Source organism: Haplochromis burtoni, unplaced genomic scaffold, assembly GCF_018398535.1.
Source record: "Haplochromis burtoni strain Fernald_Lab_line unplaced genomic scaffold, NCSU_Asbu1 Contig_506, whole genome shotgun sequence".
Classification (NCBI taxonomy): Eukaryota; Metazoa; Chordata; class Actinopteri; order Cichliformes; family Cichlidae; genus Haplochromis; species Haplochromis burtoni.
The window spans coordinates 148514-174617 of record NW_024582867.1 but is presented as its reverse complement, the minus strand read 5'-3'; the positions used below and the strand labels follow the sequence as shown (position 1 = coordinate 174617).

Below are 26104 nucleotides of genomic sequence, written 5' to 3'. Positions count from 1 at the left end.
TTCTCCAGAATGTAATAATTCAGCAGACTTCCGAATTATCATAATATCAATTTAAGAGTTGAATCCATGGATTTCTGTGCTTGAACATGTGTCTGTGCGCATCTGAGAGAGAGTATGTTTATTGCTCCAGTAGCTAGAAATATGCAACCAGTCCCCTTGACTGTGAGCTGTTGTTGTTTTAAGCCTCTTGGAGGTCTCTGTATCACTCCTACTCAAACTGGCACAGGATCCAAACTGCAACCAGATGGAGAACGTCTGCTATTGTTTTTCGGTTAAGCAATATTGTACTAGTAGGCAACAAAGAGGCAAAGGAGGTGGATATGCGCATCATCAACCAAATCTGAAAATCTTCCCTCTGTCTGCCCATTTACTGTAACCCCCCCCCCTTTTTTTCCCCCCTTTCATCCCACATCTCACTCTCCATCATGATGAGAGCTTTTTGGGAGCAAAGTAGTGAAAAAATATGAGATCAAACAGAGATATGATAGCCAATCCAGAGGTAGAGAAATGGCTGCTTGCGCCTCGCAATCGACCCCAAAGTGACTCAAAGTCTCGTATGTAAATTGCCCACAAATCCCCTTTCTTCCTTTCAATCACTCATCTGTTGCTGAGAAAGCATAACCCCAGACCCCATCTGACGCGTCTCTTTAGCGTAACTGTGTATGGTTTGGAAACCAGCATGTTTACTTAGGTTTGGAGTGTTAGGAGTGAAAACCCCAACACTTTGTGTGTGTGTGTTTTTATTTCTATCAATAACAACATGAGATAGGGACAAGAGACACTGACTATGTTCAAGTTTATGAAAACATCAGGTGGGCTGAAGGTGACAGGTGATGTATCTCCAGGGTGCGGTTTGTCTTGGTCGATAGAACAAGCTCTGTACAGTAGATCTTGGTAATTGTTTTTGAACAGTCTGTAAAAATCTTATGAGGAATGAGCTTTAGAAAATGTTTTATGTTGGTGTGCATGGATGCAGTTTTATGTGTATGTGTATATGTATAGCGATACACATGCCACACGCCATTATTTCCATTATAACGTCGATGTGACGTTGTAATGGAAGTAATGGGAGAGAAGACCAGAATTAGGAAGTGGGCAAGGCTGGAATGTGTCAGTTTAGCAAAATTACACACAAACATATTTCCTCAATTACATATAGTGGTTTGTACTAGTGATGGGATTTCCGACTCTTTTTAGAGAACCGGCTCTTTCGGTTCGGCTCACTAAAAAGAGCCAGCTCTCTCGGCTCCGAACCGGCTCTTCAGGTTGTTTTGTTGCTTTAATTAATTTATTATTAACAATAATATAAAATTGTGCACAAAAGGAATTACTAATGTTAAATAAAAAGTGGTTTTATTTATATATGTTTATAGATAAATATATGCGATGGACCCTAGAGACAAAACATGTACAAACTCCAAAAAGCACATACAAACTCCAAAACACATTTCTAGCATTTCTAGCATAAGTGATCTAGGTAGCTCTGAACTTCCAAAACAGAGCTGCCTAGATCACTTAAATTACACAATTGAAAGCATGAAAGCATATGTGTATTGTTTGTGTATTTATACACAAGCATTCATATATAGTCAAATAAAATTTTTTTTAAAAAGTTCATTTACCTGTTATTACCACACACCAAATCCGGTTGTTGGTACTTGCTGGCTTGTGTAGCCACTAGGTAACAAAAGTTTTTATGTGCTTCTGAGTTTTTACGTGTTTTGGAGTTTTTACGTGTTTTCGAGTTTGTACGTGCTTCAGGGTTTGTACATGCTTCAGAGTTCGTACGTGATTTGAAGTTTGTACATGCTTTGTCTGTAGGTGCCACTGTAAATATACTTTTATTTATTCACTCCACATAAAATGTAATAAATAAATTATATAATACAAAAATCAACTATTCACATTTCAACTTTTAACCATTTAAATTTTCAGCTTTTTCCTTTTACAAATTTAAAGTGAAACAACACAAAACACTGCAAACCACAACACAATTAAATATAAATTATAATATGAAAACAAAAAGAAGATGCATATTCTCTGACATATGGACCTGCATGAATAAACTTTCTGAATCCTTTATCATCCACTACTGAAAATAGTTGTGGATGATTACTATAACTTTCTAATATGACGTTGTTGTCCCTGGCTCTCTTTCTCTCTCTCTCCCTCTGGCTCTGTTCCTGTGCTACTGAGTGTAACTACCGCCCCTCCCCCCTCTTCCCAGCATAAAGCACAAGGCTCGCGTGCGGAGTGACGCGGAAAAAAAGTGCGAGAGAGAGAGAGGGTGAGAGGAAAAAAAACATAAACAACCCAAGGCTCACGATAAGGAGCCGGCTAGCGTCGTTCACGTCAAAGAACCGGCTCTAAGAGCCATTTAGTTCGCGACCGACACATCACTAGTTTGTACATAGCTAGATGGCTTTGGTTTTATGTGTATTAGATTTTAATTATTTTGTCTTGGAATTTTTCAGCAATAGAAACCAGAATTTGGTAAACAGTGGACCATGATGATTCCTATGATGTATGCCTGTACTCTATGATAGCAGTGTCACTCAGATTCTATTAGTGCAAACCAACTGCCAATCACTGGTGTTACCTAATATTGATTGGCTAGTCTTGGCTGAAAATCAGTGTTTACTTAGTATACGGATAGTCTGAATGATGTATCAGTCTATCCGAGGGGCTGATTTATAGCTATTTGTCAATATATTGGTATAATGGTTGATAAATTAAAATGTAAAGAGTGTAAAGGAGAGATAGGAGTACCCTTCAACCTTATCTTATTGTATATTTATTTTATTGTATTCTACTGTATATAGTATTTTATTCTATTCTGTACAGTTGTGTACTGTATTTATTCTTATTGTATCCTAATTTTTGCCTCATAACTTTTGCACTGTCCACTTCCTGCTGTGACAAAACAAATTTCCCACGTGTGGGACTAATAAAGGTTATCTTATCTTATCTTATCTTGTTATGACCATGATAATGCATAGTTTGTCCACCAGAGGGCACTCTGAACATGACAACCAGCTGTGGGTCAGGTGGTTGTCGTGATAATCCAGACAATCCAGAAAAGCTGTTTGATTAGGTGGCTTAAGTGTCTGTTATTAATTAAGCAAATTGGTAGCAGTGGGTAGGCAAAGCACAACCATGTTAGCATAAGGCTAGGCATGCTAGGAGTTTTCCTGCATTGATAATTGGTTCTTTATATAGTATACTATACAGTGTTGAAGTGATTGCATTACAATTACAAAGTCACTCATCAGAGTACTCAGTACTTTTTGTAATGTCCTGTAAAGTTGAGGTGGATTTGTTTCTGATTTTTATCTTCTGCTGTCAAGAAGCTAAGGCGCTGTCGAGGTTGAAGAGTGTCTGTGCACATGTCTTGCTCAGCTACCAAAATGGCAGCAAGGAAAGCCTTTATGTTATTTTTAATTTGTGGTAGAAAGGTACAAAAACATAGTCAAAGTGACATGCTAATGCTAATTTTAAGAAGCACGTGCTAACTAAACATGCACTGTAACACCTGGTGGCCCACAGAGGAGCGTGACAATGGAGCTACAGGTGCAATAAGAATATCAGCTAGCTATTAATTTTGACAAAACGGTTACTCTGAAGGAAACTAATGACCTTGTTGTTTGTTGGAGGACATGCTAGCAATATTGCCATTAAAATGAGCCTGAGTCAGTATGTTTAGAGGTAACTACACAACAGGAAACATACATTCTGTACAATATATTCAACGTATCAATGGTAACTCAAAGTTACTTAAAACAATGAGCATTCATTGGTTGAAATAACTTCAACCAATGAATACATGCAATGAAAGCTATGTACCCTAGGGAATGTGGCATTCCCTATGTACCCTGGCCTCCTCCAGTCCAAAGACATGTTGTTGGGTTCAGTGGTGATTGGTGGAATATGAGCATGAATAGTTGTCTGTCCTTCTATGTTAGCCATGCAATTGATTGTACAAAGTGTACCTCTTGCCCCATTACAGCTAGGATAGGCTCCAGCACCTGCCAAAAGCCCTGAATTGGATAATCATAAGAAAATGAAGGATGCTTTCCAGGTGTGGCGGTAATCTTCTTAAGTATTGGGGTATTATAAAAAGTAACATAATTAACTGTGTAAGTTAAAATTATTACTTCAAAGCACTAAAAACTGTCTGTAGTTTAGTAGGGTTAGAGTCCAAATTGCACATCCTTTATTATGAAGTTGTTTATCTGCTTTTTTAAACACTATTTATGAAATTTCATTTACTTTGATTCAGAAAACCCAGACAAGCATTATGGACAAGTAAAAAAAAAATCTGCCTAGTTATCCAACGCAAAGGGTAACTGAGAAAATATGTTTCGTAATTTGGGTTAAACAAGCTTTTACAGATTTCACAGAGATATACATGCCTCAGAATGTGACTGGAGTAGAGTGAAAAAGTAGAGCAAAAAAAAAAAAAAGCTCAAGACACCCAAGAGCTAAAGGCATGAAGTTGCAGAGCATTGCTTATCCAACATCTCCATTTCCCTGGACCATATTTGCACTCACGCGGCTTTCCTAACGCTGGCCAGACTTGTATGGTATGAGGGAGCTGTGTTTAGACGGCTTTTCACAGCTCCTCAGTTGAGAACAGTGCAAATAGACGTAATGCCAAAATAACAGTCGTCGGAATGCAATGATGCATATGTGGTTGTTGGCCTTGGATGGAGATTTAAGGTCATGAAGCAGACAGATAAACTCCCCCTACTTTCCTGTTACATGCTGATCTGGTCTCACATTTGAGGCGGTTGTTGTCAGAGAGTCCTCTTGGGTCTCAGTGAGAGAGATGGGGATGACTCAGTCATGAAAAAAAACAGTAGCACACGGGTGACACATGGGTCACACATTAGGGCATATAAGAAAGGTAGCAAACGGAAGCAAAACGCAACAGGGTCAAATGTTTCCCAGCAACCAAGTTGCCAACACGGGATCAGTACTTGAAATTGCCTACAAGAACACAAAGAAAACCAGGTGGGAAAAATCACACTGTTGTCTAAGGGAGGTATTAAAATGATTGCTGATACGCGTGGCAGTTATACCAAAACTTTGCACCTTATTGCTATCTCCAAATTATTTTCCAGACTGCCAAACTTTCCTCGTGCTTACAGAGAAAAGCAGAGAGTAAGAATGTCGTGAAAAAAAAGGATTCAAAGTGCAGACTTGAAAACAAACATTGTCTGACTTACTTTTCCTGCATTTTCTTTCTACCACCTCTCACCCCCTACCCCTGCCCATGCCATAACTTAGTCTCTTTCTGTCTCCCATGGACAAGGTATTATAACGGCTGCGGTTTGTATTGGAATTACTTAAATGGCTCTTAAAAAGCCGTTTGAATGATGAGTGCCGGTGTCTGGACAGTCTTGGTGTGCGTATATGCGCACGTGTTTATGTGCGAGTACGTGCCGGCTCCAGGCCTTCGTTTCCATCCAAGATGCCAAATTTCTTTCACCCAACCACCCACCCTCCCATCCCAACCCCACTCCCCCCATCTTGATGTTCACCACATCTCCCACAGTGGTCACACTCATTTTTGTTTGTGCACGTTTTTTACTTTTACTTTTTTCTGACCCACATCCCCCACCCCACACCCTGTCTGCCTCTGCTTATTTATCCCCACTGTGCAGCGAAAAAAAAAGAAACACAATTGCCTTCTCACACTCATATGGTAATGGCTACAATTTGCTTATCGTACAAGCACAGATGTGTAAATAAATGGAGTCTAGACTGATAGTGGAGACAAAACCTTAACATGTGCATTTAAAACTGAGTTTCCCAAAGAATAATAAGAAAGCAAAGCAAAGATGTTTCTTTGTTCTAACACACTTTTCAAACAGTTAAGCTCTAGACAGTCTCAATTTCAATATCTGGGGATCAGACCATTTTCTCAGCTAACAAATAACACGATCCATTACTTTGTATCCTCTGTATCTATGCTCCCACCCACCAGAGATGCTTTGTGTTACTGTCTGAATTCTCTTCTTGAATCTGAAAAATGCAACGAAAGTGGTTGCAGACGCATTCCAGACGCCCTCTATGGAGTGAGTGATGCACCAGTGGGAAAACACAGAGAAGCTGCAGGGAGTACATAGGATGCAGCAGAGGTTACAGATCAGCCATATATCATCTCTGACGTTTACCTGAACGTGTTCAGGAGCACCCGAAACTTGCTCACATGCACTTTGCAGAAAATGGACAAGGACAACGGTGCCACCGTGGTGTCTCTTGACAATAGACAAGCGAGATATGTAGGAAGTGTCAAAAAATGCAAAGCAAAGCAAAATGCCAATTTTGCTAAAAGACTCAACAAATGCAGGATCAAAATGTGCAAGACTGAATAAAATCCACAGGCAAGCACTGTGAATATGCTGTTGTGTCTGGCAGGCCTAAGAACTATTTGGACAATTTTGAACACTGGCAGCATTACAGCTACCCCCCGCCCCCCCCCCCCCCCCCCATCCCCCCCCCCCCCCCCTTCTGAATAACTGTATTGCGAGCTGTGTAATGTGTAGGGATAAAGACAGGAGAATTTTGTCACATGGAGTAGATTAGCAGATTAACAGACGCAGACTCAGTGGAGTCTTCTACCATTTGTTTGATATTTGTCACTGGTCAAGAAGTATAGCAGCAGTAAGAAAACCACTGATGCCAACCTCTGCTTGGTGGAGATCTAACTACCTTAGCTTTCAAACCAGTTTGTGAATAAACAAGCAAAATTAGCCTGTAGTGGTATGTGTAGGAGTTTGAGTACAGTACAGATGTAGTATGAGTACAGAGTCTGTATTTGAGTGGCCTGAGTGATGAGGGTTACTCAGACCATGGCTCAGATTGGTGAGGTGAGTGGACAGGGGTGGGGTGTGGGGCAGCTGCTCAAACTGGTGGTGGGTGGGGTGCACACCTGTGATGGCACGGGTTTTCCTGAGACAGGAGGATCTGGCGATGGCCTTCAGGCAGACGGCAACCAATTAATTTTTTTGATAACAGAAGAATATTAACAGAGGTCAGATTCTGTACAGTAACAATGTTATTGTTAGATAAAAACCTGCAAATGCACTCATTAGTATAAGTTTAATTGAATTTTAATTGAATTTTAATTTGAATTGAATTGAATTGAATTGAATTACACACAAAGTCTATGCAATGCATCAATTGATGGGAAGACAGGGGAATCTGCATTTGCACAACTAAAAATGTTTAAACGTATGCAGAAAGTTGCTTTACACTGGATTGCAAAGACACATCAGCTCTTCTCACCTGATGCTCCTGATGATAAGACACTGATAACATCCTTACTCATGCCACTGCATTCACACGAGTAATGTGAGATGAAATTTTGCTTTGTATTTGGTTTGAGTGCTGCTCCAAAGTGATAGACTCAATAACAAAACATGATGTAACACCCTAGTATTGGCGCAAATCATAGCTTAGGCATTTTTTACATGTTCTTATCACAATGTACTCATACATTTTGAATTTCACAAGTCAAAAGCTTTAAATGCCAGCAAAAAAAACCATCTGAATCGTGGAAAAAACCTGTGAAATTAGTGTGACTAACAGCAGCAAGAGGATAGCAGCAAGAATGTGTTCTGCAACAGAAGCATTATTTGCCTTAGGAAAGAAGTCTGGAATAATTTGAATCTCATCATCACTTTGTGCACACTGGGAGATCGCCTTTCAACAACCAAAACTCTGGGGAAAACAGCAAGACATTTGCAATCAACAGAATTATACACAGAAACGAAACGAGACACAAGACAGAGAGAAATGTCAGAGAAGCTGTTTTTTGGATCACATGCACCCATATAAAGACCCCCCAAGGAAACCCCTACAATTCATTAGGGCACAATAAGAGTGTACTGTCCGGGCATCTGCATATTTCCAACAAGTGTTGACATGGTCTGGATTTATCATTGTCTCCACGTGAGAGGTAATGGCCTGGTCTGTCATAGCTAAGCTTCCTAAGCATACCTCAAGACAAGACATCAGACTGCAAACAAAAAAGACAAAGCTAAAACACAGATTCTGGCAGAAATAGGTATATTTAGTGAAAATGTTTGCAGCCTGGGTATGGTTTCAGCATGAAGAACTAATGATAAAGGAACCAACCAATATAGTGGACTGTACATTCCCCTATTATTTCATATTCAAAATTAACGAAATTGTTATCCTGTGGCAATGTCTAAAAGACTTTTTTAAAAGGTCTTGAGTTTTGTCACTCATGTAGAAGCCTGGAATTGAAAGATAAATGAGTAAGAGCAAATCTATTAGTCTAGAATGTCTCAGACGCACCTGCAGAGGTATGAAAATCAAGAATGAATTAGCAATCAGAGCAAGGAAATGTGTAACATACCATTAAGGCCTCGGTCACACTAGCCTAGAGACTTGTCTGTGAGTACTTGACTACCACGCAAAGAATACGCAGGCTGCATGTGGCTGCTGAAGATTGCTGGCAGTTGGTGTGAACTCCATTGCTAAAAATCCATTCATGCAGGAATAGAGACCAGTCAGTGGTCACTAGCAGTGAGTAGTGAAAACTGTGTATTCAGGGATTGGTTGGCAAGTGGTTGCTCGATGTTGTCAGCAGTCACTGCTAAGGAAAATGTGTATTCCCTAACTGGTTTGCGAGTCGTCTGTTGTCGCTACGTGTAACTGGTCGCAGAAAAGTATACGATGCTGCCCCAAGAACCTCCTTGCGATACCTTTGGTCACCTGTTGATGTAGTCACCAGTGGTTTGCACCAACTTATCCATGAACAATACTCACCAAGCTGTAGTGAAACTGTGAAAAATGCAACACAAACTGGAAACACGAAACATTCATTTGAATTCATTTAAAATTAAAAGCTGTGGCTTATGAAAAGTCAAACTTTTACTTTGAAAGCAAACATCCTCTGTTTCCTGTTTGAGTCACATTTTTCAAGTGTCACAACATCTCAAAGAGTAAATAATGAGTGGCTACAGACAAGTCTTCTGTAGTTTGTGTCCACCATGCAAACTATGAGCAACTGCAGCAATCTGCTAGTGAACTAGTGAACAAAGCAATCACAAGAAGAATTTTTGTGCAGCATCTGCTTTCTCCTGGTGACCAGTTTCACCCGTCTGCAACCAGTCTGGGAATAAAGATTTCTCCCTCACAACCCAAGGTTGCCAGGTGGTATTGCTGTTCAGTCTCTAGACCAAAAGAAACCAAAAAATATTGCGTCAAACCTACATCATTGCGGCAGCTCGGTAACCCCAGCAAGAGGCAACGCCAATTAGAAAATGGTTTTAATAAAAGGAAATGGGGGGAAGGTGCTTTCTGCCAGGTTAAATTAACCATGCACTTCTAGATTTGTGTGGTTTCTATGCTACTTTATACTTCTATTTCTGGTGTGTCAGATAATGCAGTTCTTGTCAAAACTGCTAGTGTGTGTCAGTTACCCACAAAGTGTTCTTTAGCAGTACTGCGTGACGCACTGGGTTATGGCATTAGGAATAAGAGCTGGCTCTTTCACTTGTCCACTTCTCTTTCAAACCAGTTGTCTTCTCCTGACTCTATGAGCCAACTGTAAGGTGGGTGCCTTGAAAAGCGCTATATAAATCCAATCCATTATTATTAAAACCAACAATGCTTAAAAGAAAAGTCCACAATGCCAGGGGTATCTGCAATAATTCACTGTAACACCGTCCCTATATGTAAGTGGCCCTTTGCAAATTCCAGACTGTAACATCGAAAAGTTCAGAAAAACAAGGCTTCAGTACAAGCGAAAGCCCTCCTCAAATTTTTCTTTGCAATTTAACCGTGAACAAGCCCCTAACACTGGAGTCTGCTCATTGTCTCTCTTCTTCCAGCATAAGGTTTGAATCAGCAGGCTGTCATATGGCAGGGACGCAGCATTCAGGACACGTTGTCTCACTATATTGATCTGGCAGACATGTCTGCATCCTCTCGTCTTCCTCCTCCACCTCCTTGTTATCCCTGCCTCTTCCTTCCAGACAATGACAGATACAGAATATCCAGTTACAGTGATTGGAGTAGAACAAATTAATCCTGTATGACAGGACACAATGAGACCATGTTGCTAAATTAAATACTAATACAATATAAAGGCAGCACTGTGATTCATCAATTGTGGCTTTTAAATCTTAAAAGAAATACTCAGACTGATGACATGTCGATTGTAAATTTGAAGAATGGGCATAGTGGGTGAACACATATTGGAATAGAAAAAAGGTAACTTCATATTTAGTAATTCAAAGGAAATAATGTACATCTGGGAGTAAACAGGTGACCCTGCATGTTTCTGCTGACCCTCATTCAAAACCTCAACCAGATCAAAGACGGCACACGGTTGCTACAAAGTGACGTGCCCTCGTACTGAGCTTATTTTCTCAGTATTATGTTCTTTACCTTCATCTGTCCATGTGCTTTCATCTCTTCCTACCTCCTCCTTCCAAAAGCAGGCCCTTCAACTTTTCTCCTTCCCCAGTTTTACTCTGTCCAACTTCAGTCTTCCAAATAGATGTGTTTCCATCTCTCTTTCCTAACTCGTGCTGATGTTTCCCATATCCCTATCACACTTTCACCACATGTCAGGAAGACTAGGGTTTGTGTGGTTTCTGCCCAGTTTTGGGAGCAATCCAGCTGAGGCTCATTGGGCTGGTTGTCGGTTCGGCCGGGGCCCACTGTTAGGAAATGACCACTCCTCTGGTTCAAATTAGCAATGAGGCAACGTCTTTTTTTTTTCTTTTTCTTTCTTTTTTTTGGGTGCTTTTTTTTTAACTAAGGGCCTGCAGATGAAATAGATGGAAAAGTGTAGAGAGAGAGTGCACAGCCATCTGTAAACCACATGAAGGTGAGTGGTAATTGATTCAATGCCCTCCCTAATTAGGTATTATGTTGGTTGGCCAAAGAACATCTTCCCAGAAGTGGTTGTACTTCTGTAGCGTTCACTGTCCAAACAGTCACAGACTTGCATGGTTAATGTCTGGTTAGGCATGTTTTATTTCCGTTCGCTTATTCTGTAATATATCACCTGCAAAATATCCAGATTTTAATCAGATCATGTAAATCTTTGACCTTCCTCAGTTTTTAATAAAATACTTCATGTCTGCGTTGCTTTACAGCCAACAGCAGTTCCATATTGTAAATGTATGCAAAGTGGAAAGGCAGGCGATAAGGCTGTCGTGCAGTCAGTCTGGTGTTTATCTTGGTTTTCACTGCGGAGCATCGCAAATGTTTTCCATGAAATGCAACTCCACATGTATCCGTCCTAAATTGTTTTCTATAGGCAGAACCTTTCCTGTGAGCATGAAACACAATAATTCTCCCACAACAGCTTCTTTAGGGACTTAGAAGCGCTGCCAAACAGCATCGCCTTTGCTGTCTGACTCCAGAAAGCATTACATATATTTTTGGGATAAACACAAAAGAACTGCAGTTAGGACCATGCACACACACACACACACACACACACACACACACACACACACACACACACACACACACACACACACACACACACACACAAGAACAGTAGAGCAAAGCTTGCACTGCATGCACCTCAGACAAGCTGGAATGAGCACAAAGCTTTTTTTTTTTTCCATTTTGTCGTTTCACTACTTTGCTGCTGATTACAGGAAATGATCAAGACAAAAGCCTTGAAGGACTGGTTGTGTTGTATGCTGCCTAAAGCCTTTGAGCATTTGCATTATGAAACACATGTTGCTCAATGGCCTCAAAGTCTTTACAGAAAGGATTAGGTCTCTAAGCCAAAGCCATTTAAACATAAAGTCTGAGAGAAAAAGCACCCTGCACTGAACAATCAGGGAATAATGTAAGAGCTTAGTTTTTCTTCCTTTTCTTCTATTTTTTTCGCTTCATATGGGAATGGAGCCATGGTAAATATAAATAAGTGTACACAAAGACAGTATGAACCATCAGAGGTGTAATTTGTGCTACTGAGATGCCAATATAGTATGGTATAAGAGCATTTTCAAAAGACACAGCTCAAAAGCGAGGGGGTGGTCCGCTGCAGGGATAAGTTGTTTTAAACCCACTTCCTCGAGAAACACTGCGAGCCAAGTTAAATTTCAGGTGTTTATCTGGGCAGAAACTGGCAAACCCTGCTAGTTTTTTTAAGGTTGGATAAAAGATGGGTTACATATGTTTGTGGCCATGTGGTGAGTACCTGCGGTCACCTGCAAGTGAAAGGACATAAGGAACACTGACAGTCTAATGTGTTTTCATTTTATATCATGCTGAGCAGCAGATCATCATTGCAATATAGTTACTTAAGTTAATAAATCTCCCCCATCTTATGAGCATAAAACATATAATATTTTGAAAGCGTTTAAGACCAACAAGTGCTGCAGATGAAATGATTGGCTTTAGAGGTACTGACGAACTTAATGCTAAAATCTGGATACACAAAAGTTCCAGAGAAATCTTGGTTTATTTTAAAACAAGTACCTCATTATGGTTAGGTAAACATTGTGGTTTGGAATAAAATTACTATAAAGTGTAGTAATAATATAGATTAGAAATCTGGTATGGATACAAGAAGGAGCCATTGTTATTTAGAAATAGGGAAAGAAGTTTTCCCTTGTGAACCCAATGTACGATTGGCCCATGTGATATAGGTATCACAACCACTGCCATCTAGACACTGACTTAAAGTTCTTCAGATTTCTTTCTTTGTATGAACAGAGTAATAAAGCAGCAATATTTCAGCTTTACCTCTTGAGTCCTAACAGACAGGTGAGAAATGAAATGAAAAACCAACATAAATGTCTTAGTGAGGTGTTTTGTCACCAGAGACTCCAATATGTTTCCAATATGCCCTGATTTTAATTTTCCAAGGTCGTTGAGATCTTCTGGAGAGACAAAGCACCATTCCCCTAAGAAGTATTGATGTTTTTGTGAAGACTGAGAACACTTTCAAACACGAGTTCAATTGAGTTTAAAACTGGTCCATGTGAAAGTCCATGGTTTTTATACTCATCACACCACTCAGTGACATCTCAAACCATATGGACTGGGGCATTGTCATCCTGGAGGATCCCGCTCACATGAGGATAGAAATCTGATAACAACTTTATACCGGCTTGCGGCAACCCTTCCCTCATAGTGGACAACTGCAGCTTAATCATGCCAGCAGTGACTCTCAGTAGCACAAAGGTGACTTTTTTGATATTGCATTCTTGTCTGCATTTGCTCACATACAGCTTTGCAGACTGTCATCTACATATTGTAGCTGTTTAATGGCACCAGGGGGCAGTGTCACAAACAACCAGTCTGTGAAGTACTCTTTCTTGTGCTGTTGTTGGTCCTTAGCGTGCTGCAGAAAAGTAAGCAAAGCTAATGTAGCAATACAAAGAGCTAAAATAAACTGAGAGTTAAGAACAATGAAACGTGTTTCTTGCAGCCACAGCTTGTGCTCTTGTGTATTTTTTTTTTCTTATTCTTTTAAACATTTTTTCACACTTCTCCCAGTGAACTCCATGTTCATGCACAGGTAGGCTCTTTATATACAAAAACCTACACGAAGAGTGACAAACATATAATTTTGAGTTCTTCCTTTTCTTCCTTATTACCTGTAAGTTCTATGTATGTTGGTCCTGATAGTTTAAATGCACTGCAACTTAAGAAAACACTAGCAAGTGCAAGTATGGAAATATATTGGAACTTGAATGGAACACAATGAAAGTACAGAAAAGCAAAATCTCAGAAAACATAATGGACGTGTTTATGCGGAGACATTACTGTGACCGACCAGTTCTGGAAGTGACAGAAACCAAAACGTGAAGGGTCGCTCTGAGACAAAAGACATGGAGGATTCTTCGTGTTGTGAGGGAGGAAAAGATGCAGGTAATGTGTGTTTTAATCACATGACTCGTATAATACTGCACATACATGTTTGCTGCTAGCCATTTACTGTTAGCTTGTCACTTCCGCTGCTGTTCCGTCACGTTATTGCCTTCCCAAAACTACTTCTGTTGTGTTTTGTGAGGGGTTTTGGTGAGCTTTTGGTGCTTTTTTTTCCTGTTGTTGCACCATTTTTCTTAAGTTGCGGTGTGTTTGAGGCCACTATACCTGTGACCACTAGATGGCGTAGGTCAAATAGATGACACTTTTGTTGCTCCAGGGATGTGGTTAATACACATTTCTGTGGTATAAAGAAGTTAGAAGCTCCAAATTTAGCAGTGTGGTTGTTTGTTGATAGCAGACGTTGTTGTTGTCTACAAGTGGTCACTGGGAAAACTCTACTCTGTGTTAGCATGTGATACATGTGTCACTTAGTAAGCATCCCCCTTTCTACACCAGAGAATCTGGCTTTCTGAAATACTTTTTATTATCCGGCTCCAAGGGGATCATAACACCACAATAACCCTAGTCTCTTTTCTCCTTTTTTTTACAAACACCTACGCACAAATCTAAATCAAGCACAGACTGAACAAAAACAAAGTCTGGAGCTTTTCAAATAGTCTCAGAAGAGCTGTTTCCAAACCCTTACTCACTATTGACCCGTCAGAGAGAGATATATCCATCCCGCATCTGAAGTGAAATAATAAAAAATAAACTGCTGGCCTGGGAAGTACGTCTGCAACAAGATGAAAAGAGGGATAATGTAAGTTTTATACTGAGGAGCTGACCCCTGTTAAGAGTTGGCCAAAAGTCCTGCTTTTGGAAGCCCCAAACAAAACCCTCGCCAGACGTTAAGGGTGGGGGGGGGCAAGAGGGGGGCAATGAATGAGAGGTAAGTCAAATAGACTTGCCCACATGCACTGCGCGCACATGTTCATTTGCACTAACTATCTGAACGTACAAACAAGTGGGCTACGCGGCCGCCCACACATCAAACAGTCTTCTTTTGGCTTCTCTCGGTGTTATGAGACTTTTGAGCAGCGACATCGCTCCACACCTCCCCTGGAGATGCTGGGAATCTTTTACATCCTTGCATCCAGAGTTAAAACCAAGGAAAACTCAGCCTCATCAGCAGAACAGCAGATGTCACATCTCATTAACTAGAAACAGCTCTGTTGCTGGATGAGCACCGACGCTCTCATTCCTGTTTGTTCCTGTTGGGTTCCCTTTGGAAACACAAGCTGTCATCCCACAACACTCAGAGGCAGGCGGGAAAAACATAGATGTGACTCCGGGAAGCTGTTGCTCAATACGTATTCCGTCCGCGGCTTGTTTCCTCACTGCGCTTTGTTCAGGCCTCACTGACTAAAAGCAATGTCTGGCATTGGGGAAGAGCACTGCTTTACCACAGGGGTTTTAGTTTGAGCCCAGTAAAGAGTTGGGGTTCAGTCCAAAAGGATTTGTAGACTAAACCAGTAAAATAAGATGGAAAGAAATGGGGAAAACGGAGAGATGCTAAAACAACTGGATAAAAGTCAAGGAGAAAGGGGGCTGTTGGGGGGTGGGGTAGTAATGCCACCGCCAGTTTCCTCCTGCTGCTGTATGACTGATAAGTTTCTTCTGATAGCCGAAAAGGGTATGTTGTCAAGCTACTTTGAGCTTGCACGCTTTCTTTTTTTAAAAGATTGAACCACTGCTGACAGAGTCAATGGGAGGCGGAGGGAAAATAACACATTTGCCAAGCCTCCCCACTGCTTGCTCTCCCCCCGTCTCTCTTTCTCCATCCCCTTGTTGCTGCCAGCACAGTGGAAAAACTTCCTCTGGTCCAGACACAGTTATGAGGGAATAGGAGTGGGAGATCGGTAAACACAGATAAAGGGAAACAGGTAAATGAATCAGAGAATAATTCAAATAGAAAACTAAATAAGCAAAGCTGTCAAAATTCTAATCCACATGAAACAGAGCTCAAATGAGAGAAAACTGCATTTTTTCCCCCTCTCCTCGTCTTTCTGTCCTCTAGCTCTGAGCTGAGAGCCAAAACAATGTCCTTCAAAACAAGGGCCTGATTAATAACATGCTGTTCCATCCACTCTGGAGGGCCGTATGTTTGCGCAGATTCACTATCTGCCATTCAGCTAACTGACTTCCACATATATCAGCTCGCATGTGCGGGCCAAGATGGCTACTGTTGATGTTCAAATAAGCTTAGACAGTATAAACACACGAGGTCAAACGAAGCAAAAGGAGGCAGGATGCAAATCTCCATGCGTCGGCACAGGGAAACAAGTTCATGCCTTTCACTGTGTCTTTTTCTAATTCCCCTATTAGCTGAAAAACAAATCGAGCCAATTAATCTTTAATGTTATGGGCCAGGCTCTGATCAAGACCAGGACCTGTATAGTGTTTCTCCCATCTTTCACTGGAATTCTGCATTCAGTATATCAGCAGCACCAGTTAGCATTCCCCATAATGGGTGCTGCACAGTATTTGTGTCTGTTTGTGTACCACAAAGTCATGTTAGGAAAATCATGGAGGAAAGTTCTTAAGGCTGACCTAACAGCTGGCATACTGAACAAAAGAACTTTAAACCAGGCTCACAAGGGGGCAGGGAAATCTTTAACCTTTACGAGACGACAAAATAACAGAAGGGGAGCAAGGAAGCAGACAACCTAACAAATACACACATCTGGTAGAAAAGCATAATATGGCGTAGGTGAACCCAAACAACACAGTAACAAGGGCAGAAACAGGAAGATAGGAGGAGAGTAGAGGTGGGCAGATGGATCCGAATATCTAAGTATTGATATCAGAGTCGATAGTAGCCTAATATCCTCTGAGATCAGTATGCCGCCTGCTGATTTGTGTTAAATAATTTATTTTTCTTTTGGAAATGAAAAAAATATATATCAAACTATGAAAAATGTCTGAACCTTTTTGTGTTGACTGTCACGTCTGTTTTATTTATAGCCTATAGCACGTTTAAACAACAGAAGCTGACGCGAAGTGCTTTAGAGACCTTACATTCCAGGTCTCTTGATGATTATCTCTTAAGTTATTAGACATTGCTCTACCCTGCATCAGCTGCCTATATAAGATAAAAGTATCGGCATCGGTATTGGTATCTGCAGTACCAGAATTTGCAGTATTCCACACCACTAGAGCAAACTAAAATTGTAGAAGAAGTTTCAAAATAAAATAGGAAGTACTTGTAAAAAACAAACAAACAAACAAAAAAGCTAGGAACACAGAAGGAACAGATATGAAAGAAGAAAAATCCCCAGTAACATAAGAACAAAGTAAAAATAAGGATTATATAATAAAACCACAGACAAACAAAAAGACCGTGACTCAAAAGGCTCAGGGAGAAGTTGTATGTGTGTCCATTCATGTGATTTTGTGTGTGTGTGTGTGTGTAGGAATAAGGTGGGCGTTTACGTTTGCTGGAAAATGAGTGGCATTCTCCTTCATTTCCTGCTAGCACTGAAAGTAATAGAGCCACAAGTGCTTGCCCGCTCTCAAACACAAACACACATGCAAAAGCTTACACAGCCACGGCTACAAAGGGACTGCGAGGAAGCACAATCTAGCACATGAAACTGATACAGTCTGCTAAAAGTGGTTTGGCATCATTTAACAGCACAAGAGGGGAGGCTGAAAACTGAGTACAGTTGGTAAGTGATGTGATGGACTGCGGATATCCCCTCCTCTAAGTCAGCGAAAATGAAAATGAATTATGATCAGCTGTACTGTAACAGTGAATTAGGACACCTCTTTGAATGTTATCAGAGTTGTGAGGCAATTTATAAAAAGAATAATATTTTTAAGATTACTTAAACATGTTTCAATAAAGATTCATTTGAAAATTAGCAGAGAGAACAATAGGTATGCTTTTAACTACACAGTGCCAGGTGTCTTTGAAACTGCCTGCTATTCTGCCCCCTTGAGGTCACACACTTTGGACTGTTTTACAAGAGGGTGACACAGTTCATCAGCACAGCAACATTTCTATTTTTATTATCCTTCTGTTTTGCTCTTCGATCACACAAATACAGGACATTAGCAAAACAGATGGGTATTAGTAACGAGGGAGACATCCGAGAAGAGGTTTTCTGCTGGCTGTCTCTGGTCTGTGCCGCTGTAATGGCTATGAAAGCTCGCCCAAGAGTTTACAGATCCACAAAGATGTCCTTTATCCTTTTACTGCAACATTTAAGGAAGAAAATAAATAAATTCCCTTTAAACTACTGAGGGGGAAAAAATTCAAGAGCTGGTGTTGAGTTTGGAGTGTAAAAACGTCACATGTTACAGCCTATAAACTGAATGCAGTGGGGGATGAGAAGCTCAGCAGTATATGAGCAGGCAGTCTGGCAGCAGCGCTGACAGTCGAGTATGTTCATCTGTTGGAAACGTGTGTGTGTGTGTGTGTGTGTGTGTGTGTGTGTGTGTGTGTGTGTGTGTGTGTGTGTGAGGTGTAAATCCACATGGAGGTGTTTGCTTTACACGGGGCATAAAGTGTGCCGTGTGTGCCGCTGTGTATCCAGCGTGACTGTTGCTTGTGTATGCTTGGTCACACTTTTGGCACTCTGTATCAAAGGTCTGCATGGGCAGCTGGTTGGAGTCTGGTAACTGTGGTTATATAATGCACTACACACAAAAAACACACTTGAGCTGCTTGTAACCACAAGTCAGCCACTAACTGACCAGTCGCCGCCCACTGGAGGGTGCAAATCGGTGAAAGTCATTTAGCCCAGGTTTTGTCAAGCGCTGAACACAAAACAGACCGTTAATTCTTGAAGAAGTTGAGAGGAATGTAAATCTTTTAATCTATCAATTCTTTAATCGAAACAAAGCCATGCACGTGTGGAAAGCTGACTGGAAGCTGGCTCACTGCTGCACACCAGCAGCTCTGCACACTCCTGTTGTTGCTCACCAACAAAGAAGAGCGCTCACACTCCAGTGTGTGTCCCATACGATTGTTTACACACTCTAGTGGAGATCCAGTCACATTAGGGCAAGCATGTGTGCACACATACCAGCACACACACTCACACATACACACAGGTACACGTTTAGTAGACTTTTCTTGCCGTAGGCCAGCAAAGTAGAGGGATGCTGCCAAATGTTTTTGGATTTCAGATTTCCTGACCGCTGTCTTTTCCAGACTCCCCCCCTCCACTTTTTTGTCTCTTACTCTCTCTCTACACCTCTCTTACTCTGTATATTTTTCTACCTCCCCTCCTTCCTTTGCAAAGAAACTCTACTGCTGCCACCACAAGCCACTGCCGCCGCCGCTGCTGCTGCTGGTGCACTAAAACACATGTGATCAAAAATGTATCTCTTCAACAGAGCTTGCATTTTTTCTCTATCTATCCCTGCTAGTTTGTCGTGCAGTACACCCAAGGGCTCGGAGTCACAACTGTCTGTCCTCTCTCTGTTTGCGATGGAAGGATGCCGTTACAAAGGAATGCAGTGTCGCCTGCCAGAGGTATCACAGTGGATGGACAGAGCAGAGAAGAGAAGAGCATGTGTGCGTTTTGTGTGCGTTTGCAATCTTCCTTTGCACTTGCACATACCAATCATTATATGATTAAGAGCAGCTATTGCATTACACAGAAAACACAGATCCATCCACATGGAGGACACCCTTGTTACATCTGTAACCTTGAACATATCCTGCTGCACAGCCAAGCCCCCGATACACACTTGCAATGCACACCACGCCCCCTTCAACATCATCAACTAAAGTCCCAGATGTATGGGCATGGATGCATCAACAGTGTCTTAGCCCAGATCTCAAACTCACATACACAAAGCAACAGTCCAGATCATCGATCTCACGGGACACTCAAAGATCAACAGACGGTGCGCAGCTACAAATTTTATATAAAAATCAGCGTCCACACAGTGTGAGTGGAACACTTGAGTGTGCTTTTGGTGTGCTCAGTTCTTTTTAGTCTGCAAGTTGTTACGCTGTGCGCTGGCTTAGGACTGAGGAGAATTATGCAAGTCCCATGACTAACAAATGGAATCTGTTTTTCCTCCTTTCCCGCTCTCTCTCTTAATTGCTTTTAGCCACCTCAGGCACAAAAAAGAAAAGAGATGACAGGCCACGAGGATGCTAACGGATTCAGAGGAAACCTGCTTACCTTTCTTTCCTCAGAGACTCGGTGGAGGAGAGCAGGGGTGGGGGGGAGGATCGCTGGGCAAGGGCAGTGTTAGGTGTGTGCGTCAGGTGGTTCAGGGTCTCTTCTACCTCCCTCCTTCAGCCACTCGTGTCTCCCATGGGATGTGATGGCATCAGGTTTTCAGCAAACAAGTAGGGTCCTCCTGGGCAAAGATCTGGCACTCGGAATTGGTCCAGCGCTGCTCGCAGGTGCAAGAATAACAAGCAAACAATAAAAAGGAAAAGAAAAGAAAAAAAAACAAAATGCAAAAGTTAAAAACTGAAAATCTTCAACTGCAGGTTGAGATAACTGTCTGCAAAACTTTTAATTTTCTGCTTCCAGCAAAAACAAAAACAAACAAAAAGGAAGGAAGGGAGAAAGAAAAAAAGTTCTATCCATGTACTTTTTGGGGGGGCAGAGGTGGCAAAAGTGACAGAGGTGATGAAAGGGTGAGAATGGGGAAACGTCCTCTCTGTGTCGTCTTCGAGCTGTCCAGACGCAGGTCTGAGGAACACCTTCCCAATCTGTGCGCTCTTGCTCTCCAGGGTGGAAAGTAGGAGGGAAGGAGCAAGGGAGCAGGACACAGAGGGAGAGAGAGTGAGTAGCAGTGAAGTGGAACTCAGTCAGTTAGTCACTCAGGTCAGTCAGGCAGGCAGGCAGTGTATCTGGATCCAAGCAGGTTGTGCTCCCACTCCAAGGACTTATAACCCGAGGTGGGGCGGGGGGGGCTGTGCACCTCGCTGCTCCAATCTCTCTGGCTTACTACGCGATCCCTCTCCCACCAGCTTATTTTGGGAAAGACAGACAGGATTGTTCATTGGGTTAGCCCCCTTGATACAAAAAGCAAGTGTCTGTGGCTGGCTGCAGTGAAGAAGGAGGGGAGTGAGCAGGATGGGGTGGGGTAGCAGCCGCGCAGAGAGGGGTGGGGTAGGATGAAGAGGAGGGAAGGGGAACAAAAAAACACGAGAAGAGGGGAATTCGAAGGCGTCTCATGTTCTGTTTCTCACTGTTCTGCTCGCCTTCCCAAACTCACCTCCAGGAAATCACGCTGCCTTTTTATCCTCTTTAATGTTTTGAAACATGATCACAAATCAGTCTTTCAAATGAGATCCAGCTTATGCTTTATTTCTTTTGCAGCTTTATTGATAAAGTCTGTGGATGACATGACAGTGGACAACGGTAAGGCTCAAAGCGGCATTGCACCATCACCTAAAACCTGCTGTAGGTCGTGTGCAGTTGTCACATGGTGCCACTTTCTTCATTTTGATCACCATAGTGCGGTTAATCACATCTTTTTACATTTCTTTAGTCCGCCTCATCTATTCGTGGCACGTATTACAAGTATCAACTATTCCTCGTCTTTGAAGCGTGCCAGGCGATTGCCGGGAAAATAAGCAAATTCTCATGAAAACTGGTAATGTTTTGGATGTTTGCTAACAACCTGGATGAGCCACAGCCATCCCTTATCATTTAGTACAGGTTACTTCCCACACAGCAGCAACTTAGTAGGATCAAAACAGACTTAGCATTCAGTGTTTAACTGGCAGCGTGCTAGCTGGCTCTTTGCTATGGTAGTGGACCTTGACGAGCATGCTGTTCCACGCTTCTGATTGGATACACTGGGAGGAAAGCTGGCCTAGCCTTTTCCTGAAAGACCTACTGGGACAGAGCCACTGGCTGATTTAAAGATCAGATAGAGACTGGGATTCCAAACAGATCCGCACCAAGAGGAAAGAGAGAGAGAGAGGGAGAAACAATAAAGAGGATTTTAGAGTTGCCCAAGTTCTTCCCCTCATTATGACGTTGTGCCAGTTACTGGTTTATTTAAGGCTCTGTCATTTCGGCAGCATCCACTGATTCATTGCTTCAGTCACTCTGCAAGTAACAGAGAGTTGTCAAAAGTTGGCAGCCCCACGGCACTTTCTCTCATTCATGTTTTGCACATGAGGAGTAATAAACGTCCCCAGACTGTGTAATCGACCAACTTTTAGAAGCAAAGTCGGGCTGAAGTCAGCTTTTCCTTGCATGAGAGCGTCTCAAAAGGGCATATTTGGATCATTATTATAATATTTAATGGGGATCTGCTTTTTGAAGGGTGCCATTATGGCAAAATTTATAGTGCAAATGGGGTTTTATGCATTTTATTTGCACTCTTTTGAGCAAATATCAAGATAGCAAAGTGATTAGACGTGCATGAGAGGGCTAAAAAGGAGACATCGGCAGTGATGGATGGTCATAAATGTTGCTGACTGCTGATAATTGCCATAAGTGCCATCGTGATCAGCTAAAATAAGTATCCTTTTCACGACTGGAGCCGACCAAATTGAATAATTAAAAAAAAAAAAGCAACAGGCGTCATTCCTTTGAAAGAGCCATGGTGCAAGTTGAATGGTCCTCTGAACATATAAAGGGTGGAGTAACCATATGCCCAGTAATGATGTCATCAATAGGAACCCTGTGTAGTAGTTAGGCCTGTCATTCATTCCCCTCCCCAGGTGTATGTGTTTCTGCGTGCATGCGTGCCGCTTGTTGATCACGCCCCGCCGCACAAGTGATCGCTGTTTGTAGCTCAATGGGGCAAAAAAAAATCAGTCGGCGGAGGCTCGCACACAACCACAAGAAAGCCTCCGCCTCTTCCAGTTATGGCCATGGTACAGTTGCACTGAAGAATTCCACCTCGGGCTCATCAACAAATCTCAGCTAACCTTCTAATACTCTCACACAGACACAAAACAAACGCTTATGTTCACTCATTTGGTCAGCCTACACTCACCCCCTGAAAAGTCCCCACACCACTCACCACTATAGCATGGTACGAAAGCCCCCTCCCACTCGCTTTGCTTTTACAAGGTGAAACATTCCCGAGGAGAGGGAAAAAACACCTGGTCGTCATAAGTTTGCCTTTTTTCACTCCACTTTTTCCCCTCCGCTCCATTCCATTAGTAAGAACAAAAACAAACAGTGGCTGGAAAATCGTTGCATTGCATCACACGGACCCACTTTGCTCTTGATGTTGGTCAGAAACCCCCAAAATAAGACATCAGGGACAGGTTGGCATCACAGATAAACTACACCCTACACCACGCCTAGTGTGCCCAAACATAGACTCCCTATGTGCTAAGGTATTGGGGGTCTGTTCTCAAAGGTGGTGTGTTAAGGGTGGAGGGAGTTTGTCTGGGGGTGCACTGAGCATGTGTGTTCCTTGTGTGGGTCCTGTGAATGGCTGGAGTGTGTTATAGGGTGGAGTTGCTTTTGAGCTTGATTGAAATTAAGTTTGGGGTTGTAATATGACCTTGTTTATTCGATTCAGTGGTCACTCTCTGAGTGAAGTATTGTATGGCAGTGACTGCGTTGATAGCATAAGCTAACATGGGTAACGGTTAAGAGTGTTTGGAGACATTATTCTGATTCACAGCGTTCATTCACTTTTCATAGCAGGATTAGGAGCACCTACACCTAATGCACTTTCCTTCAGCTAAGCCCCTTTTATTCAAACAAGCCATTGATATCCATTAGCGAAGGTCAGAGTTGAAGGTTCACACAAGGACAACAGAGGACAGGTGTTCCTCTCTTCCATCCTGCTCTTTTCTCCTGTACTTCTATAGTCCCTCTTTTATTCACTATCAGCCTCTCTTTCCCTTGTGCGACAATTCAAAAGGGCCGTTTTCTCTCAGGTGATGTGGTCCACCTTTGTCTGTTCTAACCTTACAAAGGAATGCCTGGCATTCACCAGGCTGTGCCTGCACAAGGCAGTTTAAGATGAGTGAAAAAAGCTGGTGAGGGAGGAAGGGAAGGGATAAGGCATAAGAAAAGGAAATTTCAAGAAGGGAATAATAAAGCAGCACAACAGAGATGCAAAAAACATTAAAAAGCTAATGCGAAGAGGATAACCAAAAAGGAAAAGACAGAAACTTTTAAAGAAGGTGCCATACAGAAGCAAGGGAGGAATGGAAAGTGAATGCTAGAGTTATTGGAGGTTCAGTAGTTTCACACACTGTGGATAAAACTTGAAGCCTCTGAAATTTATGTGAATTTCAACAAGGAAATTCCTCTGAGATGGGCTTGGGGCTCTGCCCTTAGTTGGCATGAGGGTGGAGAGTGTGGGTGGGGTTATGGGAGGGCACAAGAGAGTAGAGAAGCGAGAAGAATGGATAGGTGGATGGATAGAGCGGGTAGAGGAGGAGAATTTTTTTTTTGTGGCTAGACTCCTCTTGGCTCACCTGATGCATATTGTTGCCGAGCTCAGTTTCCCCCTGGGGTAATCATTTGACACTGATAAAAAGGGGGAAGGGGAGAGAGTGGAGAGAAAAAGGATGACAGTGTTTCCACCCTGGGAAAAAGCTCTCTATGGAGATTAGAGGACAGCTGGGGTAATTCTTCCGTCTGTTGGACTGGGGAAAGGGAAGACCGGGGGAAAAGAAGAGAAGAGAGTGAACAAAAATATTCAAGAAGAGTTTCAGGAGAGAATAGCAGGAATTGTTCTGCATTTTGGAAGGTGTTGTTGGAGTAATTCCCCTCCCTTTCTTCACACGCGCCACACATGCACTAAAATGACTGGAGACAGAAAGAGGAGAGGCAGGGGGTGTTTGGAGGTAGAGAGGTGTGCGCACATTTTTAAGTGTTTCCACAGTCACAAGTCCAGATTTCTGGCTTTGGCACACCTATGTGCACATGCACACGTATACACACACAAACACACACACACGATGCTGCAGCATGTGCAAATAGAAGAGTGGCGACTGAATGGTATTTTACTGCTTCTGTATTTATGGCAGGTTATTTTGACCCTGGGTGGTCCCCGCTGAAAGACTTCTGGGGTCATTAATCATCAGTCAGGAATCAGATGTCAGGTGTGTGAGTGTGTGCGGGAGAAAGGAAAGAGAGTTGGTCAGTAACCAAAGAAGAGCGAGCCCATTTACTGTACTGTACTGTATTGTGCTGTATGAGTAGGAAGGGTAGGGAAAAAAAACAGCAAGTGTGTACGTGCATGTTTGAGGTTTGCCTCGCAAACCAGTGGATATCCTAATCAGCTGAGCTGGTGGTGAGATGAAAGAATGTGAAGATTATTGCCTGGTAATTGTTTCCAGAGTGCAACAGTGCTGCTATATCTCAAAAAACTCTCACTGAGATGTTGTACACATCCACCATCCACCACACATTAGGGTCATGGGATACGTGCATGCCCCAAAAGGAGCAGCCCTTTGAGTTAAAGCCAGCCCACCAGATCATCGGGCTATTGTACGTCCAAGAATCCAACTTTATTATTATTCTTTGTCTTTTACTGACTGATCTCAAAGGTTCATCCAAAGACAAACACACTCTGAAACGGCAATTTCCCTACCCGCTAACTTTTTTGTCAACATGCTTGCGCACAAACAGCAAAAACAAGACGCCCAGAGATCTGCGCTTGACTGATAAGCTCATCACTCTATCAGCTAGTCGGCTGTTCGAATGCCATTTTCTTTCTACCGCTTGTTGACAGCCCCTCATCTCAGCTAGCCGGCCCTGAGAGGGCAGAGGGAACTGAGATCAAACAGAGACAGAACTGTTTAGCTTTTGTTTTATTACATTTTTTTAAACCCATGTTCCGTTTCCGAACCATTGGGCAAGACAGCTATTTCCTTTTTACAGCGGGAGCAACAGAATCACGAAACCCAAACAATCAGGTTACAATAAATAAATTTGACTGCCGGAGTTTGGAGATTTCAGCAGAACATCCAAAGACTCCACCCGAGTTAGATATGTGGCGCTAATGCTGTGGGTCAAGGATGAGCATCCAAGTTCACTGAAGGGTATCCTAACTATGATTGATTTGTATAAGAAAAAAACATCAAATGTCTTCTGTATAAACAGGATTTCCACTGGAGGAAGCGACAGCTGAATCTGAATGTGTTATCCCTCTTCCTCCTAGAATAACAGAATTATCTGAATCGGTCTCTGATTAACCTGTTTCGCAGCTGTGACTAAATTATCTTATTATGTAGTTATATAAGATTTCACTTGTGTGGCGCCAGTTGTTGCATCTCTTAATCGCATTCGTTTGCACACATGATTTT

The 26104-nt window shown here is 42.2% G+C and overlaps 1 protein-coding gene across 2 annotated transcripts in view; it reads right to left on the bottom strand.

Annotated features, from left to right (window-relative positions):
• col8a2 (collagen, type VIII, alpha 2) overlaps positions 1–20887 on the bottom strand; it is a 58232-nt gene extending 37345 nt beyond the window's left edge. The window contains exons 1-2 of one of the 2 annotated variants that reach the window (XM_005948392.3): positions 20452–20887; positions 20031–20247 (exon numbers count right to left, since the gene is read on the bottom strand). The gene's annotated coding sequence lies outside the window, so the exon portion shown is untranslated. Of the gene's footprint in view, positions 1–20030 lie in introns of both variants that reach the window. The other variant, XM_042213985.1, reaches the window with a different exon arrangement.
• Positions 20888–26104: the final 5217 nt, after the last annotated feature.